We start from the raw sequence: 15,069 nt of genomic DNA, 5'->3' as shown, positions 1-15,069 counted from the left end.
TGATACTAACCAGTATATTTCATATCTGGTTGGTTTAGGGTCTGTAGGAATTTTCTATTAACCCTTGTGTAAGATACGATATTGTTTGATTTGGCTTCGCTACGATTTGGCTTGTATTCATATATGTTTTTATGGACTTTGTAATACTGTTTTCGATGTGTTTAGAAATACAGCATACATTTTAATTCATGTTGTTTCAATAAAAATATCTGTTTTACATATTCTTTGACTAATATATTGCTCCAATGACGGTACCCCTCTAGAAAGTCCCCTCCCCCTTGCGCCCTCCCCCCCTTTTTTCTATTTTTATATTCATGCATATTGGGACGTGGGTGCCTCTACTTTATAGTATCCCTAAACGTACTTTTTTTCTGAGTTTGTCCTTCCGTTTAGCACCAAACCTAATGAAGTCTATGAGAGCCAAACCTTGACATTTTGTTCTGCCCATTTTCAAGCCTAATGGGCAAGATAAAATAACACGGGGAGATGGACACTGCCATGGTAGACGTGTACTAATGCAAACATTTTTTAAAATACCCTTTAGTGGGGAGAGGGTATTTTTATGCAGCTTGAAGGACAACATTATAATAATAAAAAATCCTTTAAATACCATGGTTGGGTGATTCCATAAAGCTCCACATGGTGTTATGGAGCAGTACAATATGGTCCTTTTAAAGTGACAGTTCATAGTTTACAAAAAGTGACAAATTAACATGGTGTTCCCCCTAAAATTTCCCTTAGACTCTTTTTCAGTCATGGAGCCTGAAAAGGGACAGCAGCAAAAGCGGGGCCCCTTCCTGCACTAGGCCAGACAACATGCCTTTCAGCAAAGACCCCTGTTCCTTGAAAGGCACCTGTCCCAGTGTTGAGGGACAGGGCCTGTGCCCACATCTGATGAACCAAGTAAGATATGGGGGTAATATGGAGAGGGGGCCTTTTAGTGTAGTCTGGAAGCCCCATTTATCAAAATGGACCCCTAGATATCTGTCCCTTCCAAGAGAATGAGTACAGAGATACGTTAGTACCCCATCTTTTCCAATTCTCAAAAAGTTTAATCCAAATAAACACACACCTTAGGACGTCCTTTAAATATTATTACAATAAGCATACAATAAAATTAAAGGTAATAATGTCCCCCAAGGCACTGTCAATCATGTCATCCAGTGACCTAATAAACACCAATTGCACTGTCCAACAATGTAATCCTAGTCAATCGTGAAAGCCCACCTGCCGATGTGTACCCGGAGCACTTCCCCTGATAAGTGACACATCTCTGGTGCTGCATTATTTGTAAACAAAGTGCCGGGGATTCCAGTGGTCATATCTGATATTTTGCTAGAAGCCTTCTTCTCAGTGTTCCATTTGATCTTCACCAGAATACCATAGAAAACGTTATTTAGACATCGGAGCACATAATAGCATCATCTAGTTAAAATGAATATGTGCTTGGTTGCTGATAATATTTGCTTTGATGTTTTAACAAAGACAAGACTTTTACAGAATGGAGGTGTGCCTATGGTGATTTCTTCTAAGTTCAAGCATCGGATTACACCATCCATCTATTTCACTTTAGTTCCCTCAAAAATGTATAGGGCACTATCCTGGGACCAATGACTTCATTATTATGTCAGACACAAGCTGGTCCCTCAGTAAAAGTTCAAAACTGCAGACAAAATTAGAGGCCTCTAAGAACCTACACCAGGCATGTCCAACCTGCAGCCCGGAACCACAGGCAATGCGGCCCACTGCCCCCTGACATTTTTTTGCTGGGGAGGAAGGAAGTCTGCTCGGGGGCACGGCCACAGCGGCTTCCAACTAACTGTAGGCAGAGGCTGCCTCGGAAGGGATCATCCTCTAGTTGTGTTAAATTACTGCTGAGGGGGGGGGGGGGGGGGGCGCGGCAGCGCGGGAAGGGCACGGTGGCAGTTTTTTAACTTATATACCTTAACTATAGTATATATTTTATATGCGGCCGAAGAACATTTCTCTACACTCAATGTGAGACCAAAAGGTTGGACACCCATGACCTACACAGTGATTCGGATACTGTCATCTATACTATATGACCAGACATTTATGAACCCTGTCCATAAAACCTTAAGAGGTTGATGGACATCCATTTCCAAAACAAAAGACATCAATATTAAGATGTCTCCCGTTTAAGACTATAGCAACCTTCACTCTTCTGGGAAGGCTTTCCACAAGATTTGGAGTGTGTCTTTGGGAATGTGTGCCCATTCAGCTAAAAAAAAGTATTTTTAAGGTCAGGTATTGATGTTGGATGAGAAGCTCTTAACCTGCTTTCCAATTCATCCCATAGGTGTATGTAAAAAGGACTCTGTCCAGGCCAGTTGGGTTTCTCCACACCAAACCTGTCTCTGTCCTTTTTAGGGAGATTAACCTCTCTATTTGTCCACTTTGTATCATCAAAAGTGAAAAAAAAATCCACAATTTTGAATTGACACCAACACAGAGGGGAAATCTTCCAATGGGGACACTAGTTCTAGTGACCCTGGCGGCACCTCAGGATTCCCTCAATTTAGAGGGATTTCCTCTCACTTCCTGTTTTGGCTATAGGACAGGAAGGAAAATCTCCCCAATGAGACACAGCTGGCAAAAAAATGACAGGGGTTATAACCCTCCCTCACTCTATTAAAAAAAAAAAAAAGGTTTGCCTTTGGTTCTTCTTTAAATGACTAGTCACTTGGCTAGGTAGGAAACGTAAAGTGACAATAAAAGCTGGTTAAAAAAAAGAATTATTTTCAAGTATGCAATGTTAACTAAAAAAAAAGTAATTTCTATTGCTCTCAGTCTACCCCAGTTCTCCAAATTCCTTATTTTGCTTTTTAGCTACTGTAATCTGACTTCCTTTGGGTGGATGCGTTCGTTCTCCATGGTTCTGCTGTATGTAGGAATGTAGCCACCCTCCCTTCCTCACTCCAAGGATGGACAATGGACTTTGAATTGTGCATAGAGCAGTGCACTTGGCCCTGGGGGAAAAGGAGATGATAAGCTGCTTGTGGGTAGGGTGCAGAGTGGTGCTCTGGCAGCAAAGAATACATCCAGAGGCTGAGGTAGAAGAGAAGAGTATTTCCAACAATATACAATCAGGCCCAGCAGGTAGGCACCAGTGACCAGAGCCACTTACAAACAGTAGCAGAGGATTGTGATCTTGAAATGATGCCAACAGCTTCAGCAGCTTCGGAACAAACATAGAAACATAGAAACAAGAACGTGGTCTGGCCGGTCTAGACCCAAAGGGGAGGCTTCCTACGAGGAGATAGTCATCTGCACTTTCCCTGCCCCTTAGGAACTTTTCCCTGCCACTAAGAACTCTCCCTGCCAAACGGAGAACCTGTCCATACACTAGCCACTCGCATAAAGAGCGCCAATCCCAGGTTCCAGAGTTTTAAATAGACTTTGCCCTGACCCAAGATGGCCACTGAGGTCACATGATGTGTCAGCGTCTAACCAGACAGCTGTCTCCCTATTGACCACAGGATGTCACAGAGGAACCAACTTCCTCATGATTTTCCTCCTCCTGCATTGCCGTTTTGGTCAAGCGCCACCTACAGTGGGAAATACAGACTTCATCTGCCTACATGCTTACAGTCAATAAGTAAATCAGTCTAACGCTGCCTATTAGTGTTCTGCAGTTTGATTGTGTTTTTGTATTTAATAGCTGCCAGTTCCAAAACTAAGGGGGGAATTATCTGTACTCAATCCGACCATTCCTTCTGTAAAAGTAAACTGCTGAATATACTATCTGCCTGGCCATTATTCTGACCTTCTGGTTTCAACGCTTTTAGAGCTGATAACCTGCAACAAGCAAAAGAGAACATTTCCGAGGTTTGTATTCTTTGTACTAAATCAGAATATTTTGAAAAACGAACAAAAAATGATCTCGGACTCAGAGTATTGAGGTTAGTAATGCTAATGCTAACCTCCATGTTTCTCTCATGGCAAGTTCATGCCAATGACCATCACAAAGGGCACTCAGAAAAGTGCCATTGCTTGGGAATGTCACTGGATATCTGGCTGAGACACAGGTTGAGCACGTTCCACATACAGAGAGTAAGAAAACAATTCCAAAGCAAATTATTTTTATAAAACATCCCAGACGGGCACAGGATCCATGACAAACAGATCAGGGCAGACACAAACAATCTCACAACATGATACAAGACACGAAACTGAGAATGTGGCAGCTAGCGGGAGTTTGTACTTCGGGGGGTAAATTACTGGCTGTTAAGCACAAACAAACTTCATCACCTGTGGTGAAAGAATGTCAAAGAAATGTGCCCCCACCATCGCCTCACAAACACACTCCATGCCATTGTTTATTTTCATAGGTTCACACTAATATGCCTTTTCTTTGGATTGTGTCTGCACACGGGAAGCCAATGAAGTGGCAAGATCCTGCATGCTTGGGTCATTTTTAAATTCAGCAAACATGTCTTCTTTAAAGTGGAGCTCTGAATAGTACTGGATAGAGGGAGTAGCACCCTCCTAGTTAGGGTAGAGGATGTCAGGAAAATTTAGCTTGGCTCCTCTGTAGCCAGTGGAGCAGTGGTTGATGTAGAGCAGGTATGTCCAAACTGCTGCCCGGGGGGCCACAAGCAGCCCGGAACCCCAGGCAATGCGGCCCACTGCCCCCTGACAATTTTTTTTTTGCTGGGGAGGAAGGAAGTCGGGTCGGGGCATGGCCACAGCGGCTTCCAACTAATGGTAGGCAGAGACTGCCTCGGAGGGGAGGGGGGGGGGATGTGTGAGCATGTGCAGTGTTTCTGACTCCTACCACCATGACCACTTCAAATCACTGGTAGTTAGAATGTTCCTTTAATATCTCTCAGAAGAAGTAAACCTCTGTATACTGATTCCATTTAATTTGATCATCCTCTAGTTGTGTTAAATTAGTGCAGAGGGGGGGGGGGGGGGGGGTGCGGCAGCATTTTATTACTTATATACCTTAACTATAGTATATATTTTATATGCGGCCCGAGAAAATTTCTCTACACTCAATGTGGCCCAGAGAAGCCAAAAGGTTGGACACCCATGATGTAGAGTTTCACAGGCTGCTTGTCAGATTATTTCCCCTATATTCAGGGGAGGACTGGGCCACTCTGATTTCCCATAAAAAGGCTGCACCGCTTCTACCCCAGACAGACCTAAAGGATTCCTGGTGAAGAGAAGTAAAAAGTCCCCGCCACTGATCTACTGAGTGCGGGATGAAGACAAGGATAGTGCGCAGGCCTCCCCCCCCCCAGCATGGATGACGTAAACTGTGTCTGATCAGAGGCCGGTTCCATGCCCCACTGGAGACTCTTCTCCCCGGCAAGCCCCAACCACCCCCTGCTGGCCAGGTTGGAAACCCAGATTAAGCCGGTAAGTAGAGAGTATCTGGAGCAGGGCTTCAACTTTGAATGGGGGTCAGGAGGAGGTTGCCAGTCTGCCCCTGCCTGTATTCTAGAAGGTCCAGGAATTACAGTGGGAGAAAAGGTGGATGGGCAGTTTGAATGTTTTCATGGGGATCCAGCCAATCCCTGGAGAGGTGGGCTCAGTAGGTAATTGAAGAGCTTAAAAAAGTCTTAAGCCTGGAGTAGGTATTGAGTTGGTCCTGTATCCAGTCCTGCAGGAGGAGCTACCTTGTGGGTAGGTGCAGTGTGGTGTGGCAGCAAAAAACACTCCAGGTGCAGAGAAACAGGAATATATTGTAATTAAAGTTTGGCAATACCCAACTAGCCCACTAGCCCAGCAGGAAGGCAACCTGGCTGGAGCACCCATAGGATAATAGCAATGTGTCAGTAGTAGAAGGTTTTAGGTGTGCAAACAGCATCTGTCTCAAAGAGCGGAATGCAGCCTGGCCTGTCCATACCCAAGTGGGGAAGCTTCCAGATAAGATTACACTTTCCCTACTCTTCTAGAACATTTCCCTGATGCTAAGAACTGTCCCTGACATATGGGTTACCTGTCCCAACTCTAGATACATGTGAAATGCGCACCAAGCCTGGGAGCCAGGGTCTTAAAGCGGAGTTCCACCCATTTTTAATAGGTTGGAATACATAGCTGTATGTAATCCCCTTTAAAACGGCTTTTACCAATGGAAACTTTTTTTTTTTTTGCTAGTAAGTACCTTAATTTCGGCATTATTGCTCCTCTCCTCACTTCCTGGTCCGATCGGCGATGATGTCATTCGGCGATCCGCAGTGTCTGCTGGGATGTATTCAATTCCAGAAATCTCGGAGTAGCTGTATCTGTACTGAGCCGTGCCTGCCCCGCCTCCGCCCCGCCTCCTCTCATTGAGTTGCATTGTATGAATGTATTAAGGCCGTTCTCTGCCCCGCCTCCGCCCCGCCTCCTCTTACAAATCAATGAGAGGAGGCGGGGCAGAGAACAGCCTTAATACATTCATACATTGCAACTCAATGAGAGGAGGCGGGGCGGAGGCGGGGCAGAGAACAGCCTTAATACATTCATACAATGCAACTCAATTAGAGGAGGCGAGGCGGAGGCGGGGCGGAGGCGGGGCAGGCACGGCTCAGTACAGATACAGCTACTGCGAGATTTCTGGAATAGAATACATCCCAGCAGACACTGCGGATCGCCGAATGACGTCATCGCCGATCGGACCAGGAAGTGAGGAGAGGAGCAATAATGCCGAAATTAAGGTATTTACTAGCAAAAAAAAAAAAAAAAAGTTTCCATTGGTAAAAGCCATTTTAAAGGGGATTACATAGATCTAAAGTTCCAAAAATGGGTGGAACTCCACTTTAAATAGACTCTGCCTGTAGACGGCCACCAGAGTCACATGGGGCACCAGCATGTAATCGAAAGCTGCCCCCCGTGACCCAAAAAAAACATAGAGGAACTGGTTTTTCATGACTTCTTCTCCTTCTTGCATGCTGCTACAATTGAGCACAACCTGCAATGGAAAAAGTAGACTGCATCTGCCTACACCCTGTCTAATATGTCCCTGCCTCTAGGCAAAGTTTGCTGAAATGCTGCTGGATGGTTCTAATCTTGGATTTTTTGTCTGGAGAGCTCACTAAAAAGTGCCCAGTGGAAGCTGGAGGCGGGTTTCCAGTTGTCCTGTGGTATTGTGAGTACTGACCTAAATTCTGAGCCCCAGTAACTCTGTGCTGGTTCTCTTTTCTTCTGAGGGCTCCTGTAACTGTTCAGCCTGTGATAGCCCATCTGTGAAGCTTACTTTTAGCTACTTTACCTGCTTTTTGACACTGTGAAGGATCAGAGTGAAGAGAAGTGCCCTTTAATAATTCAGGACTCTTGGGGTATCCCATGTTTCCTCCCACCCCATCAAAGTTTAATCTGCAATAAAAGCATAAAATACACTCCCTAGACTATTACTGAGCCAGGGAGAGAGAGAATGCTGAGTGCCTGGCTGTCTTTGCACTAAATTTTGGGAAGGAATCAGTTTGTCACCAGAGGCTTCTTTGGGAATGTGTTACATTACAAGTGGGAAATGGTTAGGGTGATTCTCTCCCTATTCATGTGACTAGAGACCAAAAACTATAGATGACATATGTAGTTCACCTATATCAGCCCTCGTTCCCTTAAGTTGAGCATGTCTATTTGATTGCCACCAAGACCTAATATACAATGCTATAGTTTCTGGCCAAGTGGCAAAAGGAACTGAGCAGGGATGAAGGAAAAAAGTACCTGGGGTCTTCAATCGTGTCCGGCACTGATAAAAGCAAAGCTGGTTGTTGTCTTGTAAGGGAGTCCAGAAGCTGGTGGTGGTCAGGGCAGGCAGCAGACAATAGGCATGATTTAGACACAGTCCGAGGTCAGGGCAGGCAGCAGACAAAGCGTAATTTAAGAGACAGTCTGAGGTCAGGGCAGGCAGCAATCAGTACAGTATTCCACTATTCAGGCAAGGGGTCAGTAACAGGTGAATCCAAGGTGAATGCAGGCAGACAGGAACAGGTAAGGCAAGGCGAGGGTACAGGGGCTGGGTAGAACAGTTGTAGAAACAGTGTGTGGCCACCAGGTGAATCAGTGTGAGGAGGCTAGGCAGACAAAACTAATGTGCTGCCTAAGGCTTCTTCCCAAGTGCATTGCCACCACCAGTCAATGGAAGTGGAGGGGTGATACTGCCAGATGCAGGTCAAAGTGATGAATAAAGTGAGAAAAATACTATATTTTTATATTTGGTATACTGTAAAAATGTGTTGGCGGCATTTGTATTTTTGGTTATATCTTGTTATATAGTTGTTCAAATTTGAAGGTACATATAGTGCATTTTAAAAAAATTTAAAAAGCTTTCTACTATATATATATATATATATATATATATATATTGGACAGTATATAAATGTGCTATAAAATGTGTGTATATATATATATATTGGACAGTATATAAAATTGTGTATATATATATATACATACACATACACACATTTTATAGCACATTTGTTATTGTTGTTAGCGCAGTGTTTATTTTTTTTTTATTAATATTATTTAACATCAAATTAAAGTTATGTATACTTTTTTATATTTTCAGGTCATTTTTGATATTTTGAAATGCTTATTGCAGCAAGGGTTAGGGATCTAAAAAGTAAGCAGACCTCGAATTTTGATGCAAGAGCTACTGTTCGGTTTCAAATGTTGCTTTATGCATTGGCATACTTCCTTTGGTCACTTGCTGACTTGGCACCATCTACACGCAGCCTAACTCTTCAATAGGACACAAAATTTGAATCCAACACAATTTTACCCTAGGTAATTGCAGTACAGATGATGGTTTTTCAGTCTTTTGAAGTGTAAGAAGACAATGACTTTCCAAATCCCAAAACATGGAAGAAAAAGGAAGGGTCTATCTAGGACGGAGCTAACTAACACTTAAAAGAAAGGGTGGAACAGAAGGAAAAACAAATCACACATTAAACACATTCCAGTAGCTCAAAACCACCACTAAATGTCATCATACATTTATACAATAATAACCCGATATAGCTCAATACAACAACAGAACAATTAGGAATGGGTGTGACAAAATATCCACCTTAACACCGCATTCACACTGAAGTGGCACAACTTCGGGGGCGACCTGTGAAGTCGCGTGCAGCGCGACTTCGGCACGACTTGCACGGACTTCATAAAATGAATGTCTATGCAAGTCGCTCTAGGTCACCCCGAGGTAGTATAGGACCCTTTTTCTAAGTCGGAGCGACTTGTGTCGCTCCTATTAGAACCGTTCCTGTATTACACAATGGACCGCGACGGTGCAGGACTTGTCAGGATGACCAAGTCGCCTGACAAGTCGTATTAGTGTGAATGGACTCTTAGTTACCAAAGTATAAACATGCTTGTTTTTTCTTGATTTAAGCAGATGTATCCTCAATAAATATTATGGTCTCTGGGAGTTTAATCCTAATCAATTTGACCTGTCTATGTCACTTTTGAATATTTCTAATCATTTCCTGTCCAGATAATGGCGTGAGCTCCTGCCTGTCCAAGAATACTATGAGCCAAGGCTGTGTGATTATGCCCTTGGTGGTAAGTCATTGATATCCTAGTGCCCACCTGATGGAAGACGAATGAAGCTGGACCTTGAATTGGTAAAACTGTGGAGGACAGTGCTGGGAATAAGCTGGCAGCAAATTTTGAGTTTCCCAGGAAAAAAAAGTCTAAGCCCAGGTTGTTTTCTAATGCAAAAGTGTCAACATTACTTATATATGGCCTTTTGTTTTTACATGGTATGAGCAGTCCCCTAGGGGAGGGCATAAGAACTGATGGTGTAGAGCAAAGGTCATCAGATTTTCTTTGCTTGCCTTTATCCGTCCCTTGGGGCCCTATTTTATTCACTGACACCAACAATGGACACAATTCCGCCCACTGACACCAATGATGGGACACAGTTCCTTCTATTGACACCAACAAGGGGGCATGTTTTCTCCCATTGACACCAATGATGGGGCACTGTTCCTCCCACTGACACCAATGATGGGGCACTATTCCTCCCACTGACACCAATGATGGGGCACAGTTCCTTCTATTGACACCAACAAGGGGGCATGTTTTCTCCCATTGACACCAATGATGGGGCACAATTCCTTACATTGACTTCAACAACGGGAACAAGATCTGATGGTGTAGAGCAAAGGTCATCAGATTGCATTTTCCTGCTTTTATCTGGCCCTTGGGGCCCTATTTTATCCACTGACACCAACAATAAGGTACAATTCCTCCCATTGGTGCCAAAGATGGGGCACTATTTCTCTTATTGACACCAACAACGGGGCACTATTCTTCCCACTAACACCAATGATTGGGCATTATTCCTCCAATTGACACCAAAGATAGGGCATTGTTTACTCCCACTGGACAACAGAACATTTTCTACTCCCCCTTGCCACAGTATGGCCCCCTAAAGTCTGATGGACAGTAAGGACTGGCCCTTTGTTTAGAAAGTTTGAGACCCACGGTGCAAAGTAGTGGTCTCCAAACTGTGGCCCAGAGGCAGATGCGGCCCTTTGCTTGCTTTTATCTTGCCTTCGGGGCATTATTCTCCTCATTGTTGCTGACATAGTTCCTGCCACTGACACCAAGAATGGGGCACTATTCCTCCCATTGACACCAATGATGGGGCACTATTCCTCCCACTGATACCAGTCATGGAGCATTGTTTACTCCCACTGACACCAGGACATTTTCTTTTTCCACTGGTCACAGTCTGGCCCCTTAAAGTTTGAGGTACAGTAAGGACTGGCCCTCTGTTTAGAAAGTTTTAAGACCCATGGTGTAAAGGAAGGAACAGCAGCTAACAGTAAAGGTGTGGCTGGACAGGAGATGAGTTTGGTGGATAAGAAACAGAAGTTCATGTTGTGGCGAGAAGGTGGAACGAGGGCTGTTGGATGGATTTGGGAAGAGCTTATAGGAAGCAGAAAACTGATCGGTAGAGCGATAAAAGCTAATAGTGGGGCAATAGGGTGGAGAGCACACTGGGACACTATCTTGGGGTATGCAGGAAAGCAGGAGCATACATTATGTAAGTAAAAGAGAATTACAGAGTTTTTTTTTTTTCCCCCAATCATTCTTACCTAGCTGGATGTACCTCAATGTCTGCTGAAAAGGGGTCACAGGAGTGTCTAATTAACTGCACTCCAGTGATCCATAGGAGAAATGCAGCCAAATGAGCTTTGGCTGTACTTCTCCTTTAAGGGAGGGCCTCCGTTGAAGTCAGCCAAGGACGAAACGCGTTAGGGCGTGGACACGCGGTGACCATAGCAAAGCAACGTGACAATCCGGACGTCTGACGTCACGCCGAACCCGGAAGTCTTACAGCGGTGGTAGCCGCGGCTTCGATTCTACAACGGGACGGCGGGAGCCGTGCAGGTAGCCCGGATCGGGATTAATTACATTGGATGCTTTCTTTTAATCTTGTTTGTGAGTGCATTTTTTGCTGGATTTTGCTCTGAAAAATGTGTTTTGACGGAATCACGCTATGAGAGCATCTTTCTATTTGCATATCATTAACATCCATGGAGTGATCCAGCCATCATCTGTGTGAAGTTCCTGGGCTGTGAGATAGAGGTTATCCCTTCTGTGTATACATCTTGTTGGGCTCTATATTCCCCCTCAGTGAGGTACGTGGGCACTGCTTGGGGGGCATGCCGGTGTGGTAAAGGGGCACGATTACTTATATCAGAGCACGTGAACACCATATACAGGATTTTATCACCTAAGGTGATGCTAGCAAGCTGGACTGTTCTTTTGCTGATATGACACATTATGGACTATGTGATCATTTATAGCGCTGTTAGTGTTTGCATGTGATTTTATTACATGTACACACCATTTTTTAGTATTGTTTTTTATATATAACAGCTGCTGATATCCGAAAGGTTTTAGATTGTCTTGTGATTTTATATCATTTTATATCATTTGCTTTTAATTGGATTATGGTATTGACGTCTTTTACCACTGTATTTATACGAGCTATTTAATATAGCATTAAGCACTTTAGCGCCGAGTGGGTGAGATTGACAGATATCCCATTGGGGCGTATATGTCATTTGTCTTACTCTTTTTTTCTAGTAACTAATTAAATTTTTTTAGTAACTACCCCAACACGGTTGATGGCAAATCCTCAGTGTCTACAGAAATGTTTTTTTGTTTTTTTTTTTTATTATTATTATTATTATTTAGACAAAATGTTTAAATTGATGATAGTCTTGAGATGTTATTGGCAAATTTGGGTGCTTCACATAGGTTGGCCTAACTTTACTGTTTCGTTCTTTTTTTAAATGCAGTGAAATGTATATATATATTTTTTTTTTAAATTGGGTTTGAAAGACCGCTGCGCATATACAAATGAGGGAAAAAATGACAAAAAATATTGCAATGGCTGCCATTTTTTTCTCTTTGCTAAAAAAAAAAAAAAAAAAAAAAAAAAAATTATATATATATATATATATATATATATATATATATATATTGTAAGGGATTAGCTCGGTGGCGGGTGTGGATGACCCCTTGGGGGGTGCGTTTTCCCAGAGAGGTAGCCGACAAGTGCTTGCAAACAAACAGTGTGGTTTATTAAATGGTGTTTTCTTCACCAGGCTGTATGCAGCAAAACATCCAAAATAAAATAAAACAGAAAATAAATCCTTGCCTCTCTGGGCGGCTACCTTCTCACAACTGGAACCTGCCTAAGTGTCTGTCTCCAACCTACCGTCGGGCAGACTTCCTTGTCCTACAGCGGACACTCAATAGTCCTTTTATAATAGCTTCGCAGGGCAACACAGTCCTTTATTTCTTTCACATCAACAGTTCGTCTTCTCACCTTTGAGACGTATTCACCCTTGGTTACCGTCCCGGGCACACATCACTCCGGGGGGTCTTCTCCCAGGCCCACACATCCTGTCGGGAGGCACACGCTGACTGTCCTCCTGCTCCCAGCCCACATGGCTTCAGGATGCAGCTTCTGGAGGCAGCAAACAATAGGAATTTCTCTGAACAAATTATAGAGCCTTAACTCCCTCATTCTGAACAGGTGAAGGCCTTTCAACTTCCTGCTGGCTAGCTCTGTAGCCAACACCCTAAATTAATTAATGGACTTTCTAAATCAGGTGGAAATGTATCTCCTTCCTGTGACTACATTCCCAGATTTAGCTGACTTCCTGTTACATACCCCCCCCTCTTGTTTCAACCCTAGGGTTGGGACACAGATTTCCAGGCACGCATGTGTCAAGCACTGCTGACTCACTGATAAGCCTCCTATTATCCTCAAGCTTCCGGATGAAACTGTTTTGTCATCTTCATTGACGGATTTCTCATAAATGCCACACAGTTTGTCTCTCATCTCATATACACATTCTTCAACTGCATTTTTGGCATCATTTCGCTCCTTCTCGTTTCTGTCATCTTCATTGACAGCTTTCTCATAAATGTCAGACAGCTTGTCCCTCATAACCGTCTGTCCAATCCACCACGGAGGACCGTGATCCATAGGCAACTCAATTGGGCTAGTCTTAATGTCTTCAACATTCTTAAGACGCCTCTCTCTGCAATCCATAAATGTTTTCCACAAAACTTTGAGAACCTTTGCTTCACTAAGCTTTGTTCCAAGTAGGGACTCTTGACATCCCTCTGTGACTTGAGTTGCCTCTCCATACAGCTGTACACAATCATTGACTTTTTGTTGTAAAAGGGAATGATCTTCCTTCTTGAGCTTTGCTTGCTCTAAGATGCTGTGCAGAGGATTTTCCAATTGAGACAACAGGCTGTCACACATTTCTTCAAAGTGACCCCTGTTCCTTTTCCCAGAGATATCAATATCATTCACCAAACATTTCATATTCATAGGCAGATCTGAAGCATTTGCACTCATCAACTTCTTAAACTTTTCGCCCTCCTGAGCGAGTCGCAGTAAAGGCCTACTATTTGATTTGATATTCAGTTTATATTTCTTGCCAAACTCTTCACAGAAGTAGCCAACCAGAACATCATCAACTTTCCTTCCACCAACATAGGGGTCAAAGGCAACAACACAGTTGAACCCAGCGATCTGGGTGGTATCCATTATAGACCTCCTCTCTGCATCAGTGAAGAAGCATGGAACTGCAACACATTCTTTTACAGGTTTCTTCAATGCACTTTCTGCTGAACTATTTGACCACTCAAGGTCACCTAGTTCTTTTTCTCTATCTGAATTCCACATGGAATGCATCTCAAGATCACGATCAAACTTCTGCCACCCGTCTTTCACCAGTTCCATTTTGGAAACACTCCCTGAAAGGCACTTATTCATTTGCTTCACGTTTTCACCAACAGCCTTAGTTTTCTCCACTAGGTTTTCAGCCTGAACTGAGAAATCACCACATTTCTTACTCAGCTCCTTTGTTTGCTGAAGCTCTAATGATACATTTTCCAATGCTTGAAGTTTTTGAAGGAACGGTTTATTCCAAAGGGGTGATTCAAGCCACGTGTCATCACATTTCTGAGGCTCACTCAGGACAGACCCCAAAACACTGATCCTTTTAAAAACTGCATCAGGCACACTATCCCCTCTTTGGGACAGATCCTCTGTTGCCTGGAATTCCTCTTCCAGTTCCTGCAACGGAATCTTCATCTCTTCTAGTTGCTGTTCTAAGGCTCGTTTAGACTTTTCTAGCTCCTGAACGCTTTTCTCAACCTCATCCTTGTAGCTGACCACATGTTCCATCTCTGTACATAGCTGCTTGTTAACTCTTTCTAGTTCAGCCTTGGACTCTAGAGCTTCCTCCAAAGAGCGAGCCAAGAACAGGGCTTTGCTCTCGTTATCACGCGCCTCCGCTTCTGCGCGGTCGCGTTCTTCTGCATATTTTGCAGACACAGTCTTCTCTTCACCAAGCATCTGATCAAACTTCTTTTTCACATCTTCAACACACTGTAATGAAGCAACGCTTTCTTCCATGCGTTTTTTCATATCCGCTATCTGAGCTTGCAATGTTGCGACTTGCTCTGATAGGTTTTTCTTTGCTTCCGCCTCCTCTTTTAATTGTTCCAGGAAGCCATTTTTCTCATCTTCCATTTGTTTGAGCTTTGTGCTAAAACTCAGCCTTTGAC

This window comes from Pelophylax lessonae (genome assembly GCF_965119305.1).
Source record: "Pelophylax lessonae genome assembly, chromosome: 1".
NCBI classification, from domain to species: Eukaryota; Metazoa; Chordata; class Amphibia; order Anura; family Ranidae; genus Pelophylax; species Pelophylax lessonae.
This window is presented reverse-complemented; position numbering follows the sequence as displayed.